Source organism: Dendrobates tinctorius, unplaced genomic scaffold, assembly GCF_039654945.1.
Source record: "Dendrobates tinctorius isolate UK_male_01 unplaced genomic scaffold, ASM3965494v1 ptg000016l, whole genome shotgun sequence".
NCBI classification, from domain to species: domain Eukaryota; kingdom Metazoa; phylum Chordata; class Amphibia; order Anura; family Dendrobatidae; genus Dendrobates; species Dendrobates tinctorius.
The window spans coordinates 8,194,655-8,207,804 of NW_027361684.1; the positions used below are offsets into that span (position 1 = coordinate 8,194,655).

The following is a 13,150-nucleotide window of genomic DNA, read 5'->3' on the forward strand; positions in this document are numbered from 1 at the left end:
AAATACTAATATTATAATATATCATCAATAAACAAAGATATAGCAGCGCAACCAACAGTGAAAAATGAAGCACGGGAGCAAAGCAAATGTGTCTGCGCCCCTGGGACATGAAATATGTCGAAAAAGATGGATTTGTAAGAGTCAAAAAAAAAATTGGCATCAAACAGTCACGGTATATATTGTGACTGTTCGAGAGGCAAAAGTATCGTCGGGGTTGTCTTATAACATAGCTCATGTCTCAGAGTCTCTATAAAGTATATTACTGAATTGTGAAAGTGCTGCATATGGCTCATCCGGACGCTCTTCATACGTCGTCGTTTCATCTGCAGTCACCTAGACGCTTGAGAAGATGACTATCCCACCTCTGTGTGGTCACCTGCTAGGAGAATAAGTCCCACTGAAACATTTAAGAGCCACTCAAGCGTTATGTACTTGTGCCAAAATATTTTAACAGTTTTGATTATTAAAAAGGGGTTGAATACTTTAGAAAACGCCTGTTCAGCAGGTGTTCCGCTCCTCCCAGCTATTAGGTAATTTTTTGGGAACAAGGGAAGGTGTTTGGCTCCTAATACCCCTGAAAATTCACTTATGATGAGAGAAGTGATCGCTGGGCGATTATTGCTTCTCACACGATGGCAGTGAAGCCCTGCGTGGTGCCCAGTGCAATCAATGGTCCTTGTTATGGCCGCTTCCTACATCAGATCTGAGCAGAGTCGTTGTACAGAAGTGGCAATAAGGCACCCCAGATTTCCAGCACAGATTGGACAGTAAGCATTAGTATTATTTACAGGAAATAATTCTATATATTCTCAGTTACAGGGGTTGGCCAGGGATATTTTTTCATTTATTTATCATAATAGAAAAGATTGGTCATAAAAAATTCTTTACCTTTTATTATTTTTTTGGTAGCATTGTGCCACGTGGCTACAGAACTTTGGCCAGTGCAATAAACAGCCATGTCTGGGCTGATCCTCCACTTCACCGCTTATGCGAAAATGCTTATTTTGTGTGTAATGCAAATTAATTACAAAGTTTGACTTCTTGTTACGTGGAAATTGAAAGACGATGAGATGAAACACTCTCAGATAACCTCTGTCTCGGCACTTTCTTGATTTATCTGTGGCCACTAGTGATGAGCGAGTATACTCGTTGCTCGGGTGTCCTCCGAGTAGTTTGGCGTGCTCAGAGACTTAGTTTCCGTCATCTCATCTGCATGATTTGTGGCTGCTGGACAGCCTGAATACATGTGGGGATTCCCTAACAAACACACATTCCTCACATGTATTCAGCCTGTCCAGCAGCCGCAAATCATGCAGCTGAGTTGACAAAAACTAAATCTCCGAGCACGCCAAAATACTCGGACACCTGAGCATGCTCGGGAAAACCAGAGCAACGAGTATACTCGCTCATCACTAGTGGCCACACTACAGACTTTTATCTAACTGGGCAAGGTGGGACTATTGGATGTAACTGGACGATTCAGGGCATATTCTCATGCGTCCACATGGAACTCCCATCCACATGCTGCAGAGGAAAAAACTCAGCGTAAATTGACTTCAGTTGTGGTTTTGACGTCTCTTTATCCTGTGGATTTTGACCCTTTGGTGCGGCCAATCTACAGCAGATGAGTCCTGTATGGACAGAGGGGAGATGCACATTGGTGGACTAGCTGTGCATCATCTACGTCTAGAACGTCCATCTCTATTTTTCTACCAAATAATACATATATTTTAAAACTCTAAACTACAAGTTTTCCGCGTGTGACCGACTTGAGGGACGAATTGTAGCACGTCAATGCTTTTTGGATTTGGAATTTCTACTGCAGTGGAAAGGGGTGAAATCTGCATCAAAATCCTCTTGGTATAAATGCAGAATGTGCAGCTTTGAGGTTGAATCTACAACGGAATTTGCTGTGGAAATCTTGCCCCGTGTGAACGTACCCCAACCCTGACCATTTCCTTTTTCTCTTCTGTCTACATTTGCCAAAGACAAAGCAAAACCTTGATAAGATAACGCAAGGAAACCAGCTTTCCAAATAATGGCAAGTAACCCAAATAAGGCAAAAAAAAAGAATATTGACAATATCATCATATTCATCTCGACTTTTTATAAATTAAGTAAATTACCTGAGCGCTAAAAAATCTATTCACATCCCACTGTGGCGCTAGGCTATGGGAACCAGAGACATTGCCCTACTTTCAGACAATTAGTATGGCTGAGATTGCACAAATCTCATTAGTGCGTAACTTTAATTGTCACTGGCCATATTCCAGTCACTATAGGGAAATTAAGAGTAAGAAGCAAATCTGTCTAAATCACCGATGTAACAAAGAATCGCGCCTTCCAAGATTAAACGTTGCTGTAGGCGGCTTTTCCCATCAGTCAACAAACGATGATACATTTCCTTATCCGACACCATCGCTCTCCCAGGATTAATGATGCCGATACCTGCACTGAATAACAGTCCATGGCGTATGCCTGCAGAACAGAGATAAGCGACGTCCGTACACACAAACACACACCACAGACATTAGTGAAAAAAAAAAGTATAGTAATGACCAAAATAGCAACTCCACATCAATCCCCAACAACGGGGCAACAGTTGGACCAAAATCCTAATGACAAAAAACAATGTGTGCATGAGATTCCTGAAATCTCATAGGCTTTTTGCTGGTACGGTAAAAAGCAGCTGAAAATTTGCATAAAAAACGCTGCAAAAAAACGCTCAGTGTGAACTTAGCCTAAATATGCTGCAAGTTCTCTAATTTAGCTATTTTATTGGACGGACAAGCGATCCATCTCTATATGAAACCAGAGGGACATAAAGGTATTATAAAAGGGCTGATAAACCGCTCTGGTCTTATTATGACTTGGTAAATAATAGCGCTATAATACAGACCTATCTGTATGTGTATTTAGGCGGGGGGCTATACGGTCACACAACAGGAGTACCAGGGTGATCAAAATGACAAACATTGCGTTTATACATTGTCTATGGGTTTACATTGTGACTCGCGCATGAGAATCTGCTGGATTTTTGCTTGCAGGTCTCAAGTAGCATGCACTTCAACCCCACAGATTTCATTGCATGTTGTATGTGACCCGTCTGCAATCTAGCCATTTACAGCCACATCACAACCTCCAAACCTATCATGGCACAGCAATTCCCCACTGCAGTTAGGTTTTCGGGACTTGGCCTTTCTGCCTATGCACAGTGCATACAGAAAGCTGCGAGTCAATGTTGTGGGCGGGTTACACAGAGCTCAGCATTCAGAGAACAGCTAGATCTGCAGCACACAAAACTGATTTTATTAAAAAAAATTAAGAAAAACACAAAAAAAAACACAGGAAGCAGCTCAGTAAATGACATCACTCGAGTCAGTGTCTTTATACTATGCTGCTCTCAGATGGTAGTGGCAAAGACCTGGTGACAAATCTCTATATATAAAAAAGTGTGTGTGTGTGTGTGTGTGTGTGTGTGTGTGTCACCAACCAATCACGTAGCACCTCTCATTTCACCAGAGCTGTTCAAAAGAAGCTGAGCTGTGATTGGTTGCTATGAGCAACAGTTTTCCTTGCAACCAATCACTAAGCATCTCTCATTTCACCAGAGCTGGTTAAAAGAAGCTAAGCTGTGATTGGTTGCTAAGAGTAAGTTTTCCCACTTGACAACACCTTGGCAGACACTGACATGGTGGGAGAAATCTAGCATCCCCAGGTACATAAGCTCCCAGCCACTGTCTGCCCCCCAGAAAGGAGCAGAGAACACATGACAGAAATGAATTCCCCCCCTCCCGATGCCCATATACCCATCACACATCCTCTGTCCCATAGGCACATCCTCCCTCTTAAAGGGATCATTGGTATGGAAGTCAGAGCAAATCCATCCAGCGCTTTGGTTCTGACCCCAGGTCTCTCTTAAAGGGATCTCCAGTGTGGAAGTTAGAGTAAATCCCTCAGCACTCTGATTCTCACCCCAGGCTTCTATTAAAGGGATTATTGCTGTGAAAGTCAGGGCAAATACACTGAGCGCTCTGATTCTAAAGGGATCCCCGGTATGGAAGATAAGACCGTTGCACTCAGCGCTCTGGTTCTGACCCCAGGCTGACGGGATGATGTGGGATATTAGGGGTCGTAGTCCGGTGGCTCTGGCTGACGGGATAATGCGGGATATTAGTGGTAGTAGTCCGGTGGCTCTGGCTGACGGGATGTTGTGGGATATTAGTGGTAGTAGTCCGGTGGCTCTGGCTGACGGGATGATGTGGGATATTAGGGGTAGTAGTCCGGTGGCTCTGGCTGACGGGATGTTGTGGGATATTAGTGGTAGTAGTCCGGTGGCTCTGGCTGACGGGATAATGCGGGATATTAGGGGTAGTTGTCCGGTGGCTCTGGCTGACGGGATGTTGTGGGATATTAGTGGTAGTAGTCCGGTGGCTCTGGCTGACGGGATGATGTGGGATATTAGTGGTAGTAGTCCGGTGGCTCTGGCTGACGGGATGTTGTGGGATATTAGTGGTAGTAGTCCGGTGGCTCTGGCTGACGGGATGTTGTGGGATATTAGTGGTAGTAGTCCGGTGGCTCTGGCTGACGGGATGATGTGGGATATTAGGGGTAGTAGTCCTGTGGCTCTGGCTGACGGGATGTTGTGGGATATTAGGGGTAGTAGTCCTGTGGCTCTGGCTGACGGGATGTTGTGGGATATTAGTGGTAGTAGTCCGGTGGCTCTGGCTGACGGGATGTTGTGGGATATTAGGGGTAGTAGTCCGGTGGCTCTTGCTGACGGGATGATGTGGGATATTAGGGGTAGTAGTCCGGTGGCTCTGGCTGACGGGATGATGTGGGATATTAGGGGTAGTAGTCCTGTGGCTCTGGCTGACGGGATGATGTGGGATATTAGGGGTAGTAGTCCTGTGGCTCTGGCTGACGGTATGATGTGGGATATTAGGGGTAGTAGTCCTGTGGCTCTGGCTGACGGGATGATGTGGGATATTAGGGGTAGTAGTCCGGTGGCTCTGGCTGACGGGATGATGTGGGATATTAGTGGTAGTAGTCCGGTGGCTCTGGCTGACGGGATGATGTGGGATATTAGTGGTAGTAGTCCGGTGGCTCTGGCTGACGGGATGTTGTGGGATATTAGTGGTAGTAGTCCGGTGGCTCTGGCTGACGGGATGATGTGGGATATTAGGGGTAGTAGTCCGGTGGCTCTGGCTGACGGGATGTTGTGGGATATTAGTGGTAGTAGTCCGGTGGCTCTGGCTGACGGGATGTTGTGGGATATTAGTGGTAGTAGTCCGGTGGCTCTGGCTGACGGGATGATGTGGGATATTAGGGGTAGTAGTCCTGTGGCTCTGGCTGACGGGATGATGTGGGATATTAGGGGTAGTAGTCCTGTGGCTCTGGCTGACGGTATGATGTGGGATATTAGGGGTAGTAGTCCTGTGGCTCTGGCTAACGGAATGATTTGGGATATTATAGTGAATGTGGCTATGTGGAGTGGGCGGGGCTCTACACTCAGCTTTCTGTATATAGATATAATCATTATAATTTGTTATAACTAAAGGGGGTTTACACATAGCGATATCGCTACGTGTGATACTTACATCTGACCGGCTCCCCTGCTGTCCATCGCTGATCGCGCGAGAATGTCCGGCTCCATTTCTCGTTGTGCGCTTCCTGCTGGCGCCGACGAGCGACGTGTGGAGGCGGGCGGGAGGACGTCAGGATCGCTGTGTGTAAAAGGTGAGTATCGTGCGCTGCGTCGCTGCTGCATCGCTGTGAGGTCTGCCTGTGTGGCAGCTCACTAGCGATCATTTAGCGATGCACAAGCGATCCTGACCGGGTCGGATTGCTGGTCGGATCGCTGGTGCATCGCTAAATGTAAAGGGGCCTTTACCGTAGTTAGTTACTATGCCCGGGCAGCGCCGGGCTCTCCAGCTAGTTCCATATAAGGGTGGGAATAGGTGGAGGTCTTGTGACCTCACACAATGGCAGGAGTCAAGGAAAAGTGGGATCAAGCAAGTTAGGACTTCAATTTGCCCAATCCTTTTTTCTCAGAACTGAAAACCACTTTCCAAGGTCTGTCTGCAGCGTTTTGCCCTTTAGTGGCGGTAATACTATGCTCGGAGCGTGCATGCTAATGGAGGATGATGGATTTACAGCTCTCTTGTGTATATCCAAGCACCTTAGTCAATAAAAATTAAATAAGATAAGAAATGTAGCAAATGAAAAACGCACGTGTATCCGAGTCCTGCTACAATTCAATTTATTCATCATCAATGGCAGATGGTAATACAAGCAGCAAGTGTGGGCCAGTTCTTTGGTTTATAAAGCTTTGCAATGGCCACGTGCAGGAATAAATGAATAGTGAATTACAAGACACCAGGGAGGCAATTTCCCCAGAAAACAACAGATATTAAGTTAATATTTAAGAAGAATGAATCATCATCCTTTATAATCCCAGAATAATGAATGAATGAATCACCAAGCTCTTAGCGGTGGAGACATGGACTAATATGCCTGACAATAGAGAAGGAGCTTGTAAACACACTGCACCAACACCACAGCTCAGACCTTTCCCCTACAACATTAAGCAAACGCATCCCACTCCTATATTTTTTTTACTGCTAGCCAGACACAATGGCATTTGCGCTCCGCCATACACGACGCTTCCACTTAACATCAGCATTATCCTTTTGTATGTCTGTGCTCCGGAAAGAAGAAAAGAGCAATAAAATGAGCAATAAAGCAAAGCAGTAATAAGAACATTCATATCACACGATATCTATGAAAGCAGATTCAATATTATGAATATTGACATCCAGCATTCTAGTAAAGTGTTTCATCATGGAACAATTCTAAAGTCAGATTTATATAGACACGTGCAAGATATAAGACCGCCATATCATCACCATAGGGTTAAAGGGTATTGCTAAGCAGGTTCTTGCAATGTAATCTGTGCATAATATAGGGCAAAAGCGCCTGATTTGAACAATGTATCAAGTACTGGGCTACTTGCTGCAGTTTTGATAGAATCCCAGTTTTATCTGTTGTACATGTAGCAGTGCTCAGAATACTGAGCTGTGTATAACCCCACCCACACACCCCTGATTGGCAGCTTCCTGTGTACACTGTCAGCAAGCTGCCAATCAGTGGTGGGGGCAGAGTTACACAGGTTAGCTGGAATGGACTGCACAGGAGACCTAGTCTTGCAATGGTAATCTTCTGCTGATAAAACACTAATTGCATTGAAACACCACACAGGCTAATAAGAGATGCATCCTTCGAATTACGGTAGGTTATTTTGCACTATATTATGATGTTCTCAGATTAAATAGCATGTTTTGAAGGCAAACAGTTTATTTCTCTGAAGTACTGGAAAGGTTTGGGACTGTTAGTATTGCTATATCATAAATGAATGCATAGGTATTGAATAAAGTCATGATTAGGCTAAAGATGGTAAAACCAATAACAGATCTAGAACATCCTTTGTTACAGTAAAAGTACTGGGGTGTCATCTGGCCATGCGTGCAGGGGTGAATTAGTGAATTATTCTCAATTATGCCAGACATACTGTTCCTTTGTTAAATAAGTCAAGGGACATGAGCCATTGTTTCATGTGAGACTGTCTGTTGAACCGTAATGTATGTTAATTTGTAGAATGCCTGCCGATTACATATTGTATCCGCTCCTGCAGTGTATTAGTCTGCACAACTTAAAGGACAAATATGAAGTTTAATTGAACAATCAAACAATGAGGGATTACCTCGCCCCACCTTTCCATAATCCTATGAGACAATGCGAAGAAATGAGACCTATAAAAGGACCATGCTCCCGTTATTGGCGTGACTCTACAGGACGTCAGCCCAGGAACGACGGCTCCAGCTGGTGGAATACAGATCTGCTCCACTGCTCATCATGGAGCACACAAACAAGTTTGGAGAACCCAGGTTGAGATAATCAGGTCACCTGGCCACATGCCTTGCTGTGCTTGGTCAGATTCCTAAGCTACCTCCTCTCTGTGGGTGCCCGCTAAAAGCAGGATGCTACTTGGATGGGGTAGTTGGACCTGGATGCCCTGAAGTCGCGGAGGTTCTAATCCCCAGAGGGCGAGAGGAATAATCATCCAGAATGAAAATCTTTTTTGTTCTGTTGCATAAATATGAAAACTTTTGGTGAAAAAAATAGATTACTATATTATTTCAACTTTTACAATGAAAGGGTTTGTCCAGTACTAGGACAACCCCTTTTTAAACTAAATGTTTGGGCCCGATAAAATAGAGCCTATACTCGCCTCCTGTGCTGGCTCTGTTCCAGCGGAGTCTGCACTCGTGGTCCCAGGGCTGTGACTGACACGTGACGTACGGCGCCCAATCAGCGCTGCCGTCACTGTCTCTGCCTTTGGACAAACTGATCATGAAGAGGAAGTCCGGGCTGCAGCTGAACCGACTTCCTCTTCCTGTCCAGTTTGTCCGAAGGCGGAGACAGTGAAGCCAGCGCTGATTGAGCGCCGGTGTCATGTGTCACAACACCCGCATCACAGCCCAGGCAGAGAGAGCGCCGACACCATGGGAACAGTGCCGGCACAGGAGGCGAGTATAGGCTTTATTATTTGATTGGGGCCAAACATTTAGTCTAAGAATGGGTTGTCCTAGTAGCAGACATCCCCTTTAATCCACAGCGCACATCTACAATTCTATATTGCCAGAGTTGATTGACGGAAGAGATGCTTCATGAAATGGAGCAAGTATCCAATGTAAGGGAATAAACCACATATCGGTGACCAAAGGAAAGAAAGATGCTCCAAGGTGTCACTTACATTCTTTATAGTATTGAAACTTAATATGGGAAGAAAAAGTCAATAAATCCTTGTATGTTCAAGGTTAAATTTTTTATTGAGAGATTTCTGTAAAGCTGCGTGCTCAGCAGAACAACGATAAGACGGCGTGAGGCATTTCAGAATAACGAAGTTAAAGGAACGGTGTTATAAAGACAACCCTATCCTTATGCCATAAATAAAGTTATACAACTTGGAGGACTGCAAATATATTTAAGTATGAAGTCACTAAAATTCATTTTGTTGAAAAACCACTTTATCAACCCCCTCCACAATCCCAAAAATGGGGGCCCAAACTCCCCTGTGGACGGAGGGTTAGTGCACCTGAATGATAACAGCTCCACTCACTATTAGAACTGACGGGGACAGCAGTTCATCAGTGACCGAAGCGGTGGGGTCGCTCGTGTGCACTACTGCACCATTTTTCTTAGGACACTTTGTGACCTCTGTACTCAGGATCAGTAAGGTTCTGGGAAATTTGGACCCTAAGAGATCATACATCATCTACTCTGCAGATAGGTAATAAATATTTGGGAAAAAAAACACAAGAGAGTAACTATGCAACCAAGTGAAAAATTGGATTAGGTTTGAGAAATGGCCATAGTTTGGTCATCCCGAAATATTGATGCTTTTCTACTCTGTAAACAGTGGCTGTTTGCAAAAGTTACCATGATTGATGCATCTGTAAAGATTCCTACTCTTAAATTAAAGACTCTGGAGGGATCTCTGGAGAGCTATGTGTAAATGGAAGGCGGCTGATCCAGTTATTGGGGGATATACATACGCATGATATAACGGCATCAATGTAATTTTAGAACAGCACACGTGACACTGGGGGTTGTGAAGCCTTCTCAGGTTTTTGTTGGTCATCAGTGTGGAAAGTACAAAAATACAGAAGGAAGAAATGACCGTCCTGACACATAACTGAACTCACCTGCCTACTGACCATCCTACATGGACAAAAGTATTGGGAAAGGCACGTCATTCGGATTTTGCATTCAGTCCCATTGACACAGGCGTCTAACATCCAGCCCCTTGCTGTGCCATCTGGCTTTACCAACATTAATGAAAGAATGGCTCCTTCTAAAGAGCTCAGAGATACCCGCGAGATCCTGTAATAGGAGCCATCAATGTAACTAGCGGCTAGTTACTAGCCATTTCATGACATTTCTACCATGAGCTAAGAGTGGTATTATTGAAAAGTGGAAGGAACAACAGCAAATCAGCCACAAAATGGAGATCACATAAGGTTACAAAGCGGGATTGCCAAGTGCTGAGAAGCAAAGTGTATAAAAGTCAACAAGGTGCTTCTTAACTTAACTACACAACTTCCAAACTCCTCCACTATTAACACCAGCACAAAAACTGTGCACCAAGAGCTCCATGGCATGGGATTCCATAGCCGAGCAGTCGCATACAAGCCTTATATCACCAAGCACAATGGCAAGCATTAAATGGAGTGATATAAAGCCACCACTGGACTCTGGAGCAGGGGAAAGGTGTTCTGTGGAGTGATGGATAACACTTCTCTTTCTGGCATCTGATAGGTAAATCTGGGTTTGGTGAAGGAGAACATTATCTGCCCAAATGGAGTTGCCATCTATAAAATTTGGTGGGAGAGGGATTGTTTTGTAAGGGATGGACAAGGGCTCTTAGAACCACAGCGATTGGGAAGTTATTCTGCGTCTTAGGCATAGGGGATAAATTCCAAACTTAGCACAACATCTTTAATGTTTCAGCATACCTAGACATTTAGGACAAATGTAAGTTTCCAAATTTGTGTGAAGAGTTTGGGGCAGGTCCTTTTCTGTTCCAGCATGAGCAAGATCCATGGACATGGCTGGATAAATTTAGACCCCACACAGAGACCGGCCTGACCTTTGGGATGATCTAGAATGGAAATTATGATCCCATCCCTCTCATCCAACATCAGTGTTTGAACTAAAAAATGTTTTTCTAGAAGAATGGGCAAAAAATCCAATAAACACACTCCAAAATCTTATAGAGAGTCTTCCCAGAAGAGTAGAACCTGTTATACCTGCAAAGTGGGTACAGATACCATATTAATGCCTATGGATTTAAAACGGAAGGTCAAAATCTCCTGTAGATGTATTGTGTGGGTGTCCCAATACTCCTGGCCATATATTGTGTATTAGGTGGAGATTATTTTTGTTCATTTTTGTGTTTCATGCAGACATAAAATCCAGAGGCAGGAACTGGAGTAAGACTCTGGTGTGGAGCATAGAGGTGTAGGCCATCGTCAGAAGTTCCTATGAATCAAGAGCATCTTACTCCTACCGACCCCCTCATCAAGACCGGTGAGAAAATCAGGGCGTACATATCTATTTAGCAATCAGCTATTAAAGATGGGGAAAATGGCAGGCAATCATTTATTTTCTGCGGTTTGAGTAAAAAAAGGTGGGAAAAAAAAGAAGCCTTATTGAAAATGTCCAATTTTTGTCTACAGTTCATAGGCAGACTTATCTGCCACAAAAATCCGGGGTTGATGCCACAGACTTGTATTACACAATAGGAGCTTTTGGCACCAAACGGCAGGGTATTTTTAATAAAAAAATATTTACCAAGATACTATTGTAATTGCAGTGGAACATGAACAAAGCCTTTTCTTTCTCACGCTTATCTCGCCATTGGCTTTGCACAGAAGTTACTGAAGTCCTTTCCTTGTCTATTCCCTTAGCAGTGCACATATCTGAACACATTATTTTTAGGATCAGTAATAAGTCACAGCAGAGTCGGCCATTACCAGGCCAATCCCAGAAGAACACAGCTACTGTGATTGCCGTAGGTTCAGAGACCCGTCCATCCTTTATGGTTCTTGTATACAATCAGGTCAATCATACCGGTGTCTAGCGGATACAATTCCCCGCATATTAGCAGCCAATAGGACTTCTCTCTCCACTGCCAGTTAGAGAAATCAGTCGCTTTTCAAGAGAAAGTGAAGTTGAACTTTCATTAGTGAATTTCCAGGGCGGCATGTAGCTGCGTAATCAGCATCCAGGTTCTGATACAGGAACGAAAATGACTATTTGGAATAGAGTTTTCCTGAGCGGCGTATCATTACAGCGGGGCAGTGAGTAAAGTGGCAGACTTATCTCAATTCTGTCACATTTCATGCAATCAGGGAACGTGCACAGCTGAAAAGAAAACGGGTTTTATCGTGTGTCAGATAGAATCTCGCGGTTAGAATTGGCGGCGAGAAGGGAGGGATCCCACTGCATCCGGACACTCCATGACTCAAGCTAATTAGACTCATTACAAAGTTGCTGTGACCGCTCCTTTACAACAAAAAAAGGGTATGATTCATTCACACTCTGCTCTTGAGGAACCGAACAGACGGTGCCACTGTCATCAGGAGGAATGCTATGGACAATCTGTATTGAGATGCCAATCATCAAACCCAGACGACCCCAAAAGCTGTCCCCCCTAAATTATCACAATATGTACATCTCTATATAAATATCTACTGATTCATTAATACAGGTTTGAGTGCACGCTGGAGCGAGTGAGTGGCATGTGCACTGGACCATAGTGTGAGTGGTGTGTGCGCTGGAGAGTGAGTTTGAGTGGTGTGTGCTGGAGAGTGAGTGAGTGCGAGTGGTGTGCGCTGCAGAGAGAGTGAGTGGTGTGCGCTAGAGAGTGAGTGCTTGTTTGCCTAATTATATACACACATACACACTGTATAATACACAGCACAGGCGCTTCAGGGTGGCGGGGGATCTCACCGGCTGACCCGCCACACCAGACAGTCACCCAGGTCCATTGTTTAGTCAGTGACCTGAATGCATCGGTCTGCAGTGTGTCTGACCCTCCCCGAGCGCACGCTCCACTCATGCACAGAGCTCCCCGTGTTTCTTAGATGCCACAGTTCCATCACTAGGAACGCCCCTCGCCACAGGACAGACTTTACAGCCATAATACTTCCAACTAAATGTCAATGCAAAGCATCAATGAAGGCGAGTACAAATTCCACACAACCCAGGGATCTTATTCTCTCCCTCCACCAGGAGACACATGGCCGGGCACAAGACCCTTTGACAACTCCATTCTCCGTCCCTGCACCTTGCAGAGGATGAATGCCCCGCTCTCACCAGTCACCATCTACAAGTAACGCAAGACAAAAGAGCCAAGCAGCAGAAGCGTGGCTACAGAAGACAAATGGAAGAAATGACAATAGGGAATGACAGCCGTGTGCGGTGAAGCTTGCAATCAAAAAAGCAATGGTCACCGGAAGCTTCTCCTACATGACAGCGAGAAACTGCTTAACATTCCTATGAAAGAGTATATTCCGGAGCGACA

At 44.7% G+C, this 13,150-nt stretch overlaps 1 protein-coding gene across 6 annotated transcripts in view; it reads right to left on the reverse strand.

Annotated features, from left to right (window-relative positions):
* ABR (ABR activator of RhoGEF and GTPase) overlaps positions 1-13,150 on the reverse strand; it is a 392,053-nt gene that overhangs the window by 115,629 nt on the left and 263,274 nt on the right. The window lies entirely within an intron of this gene.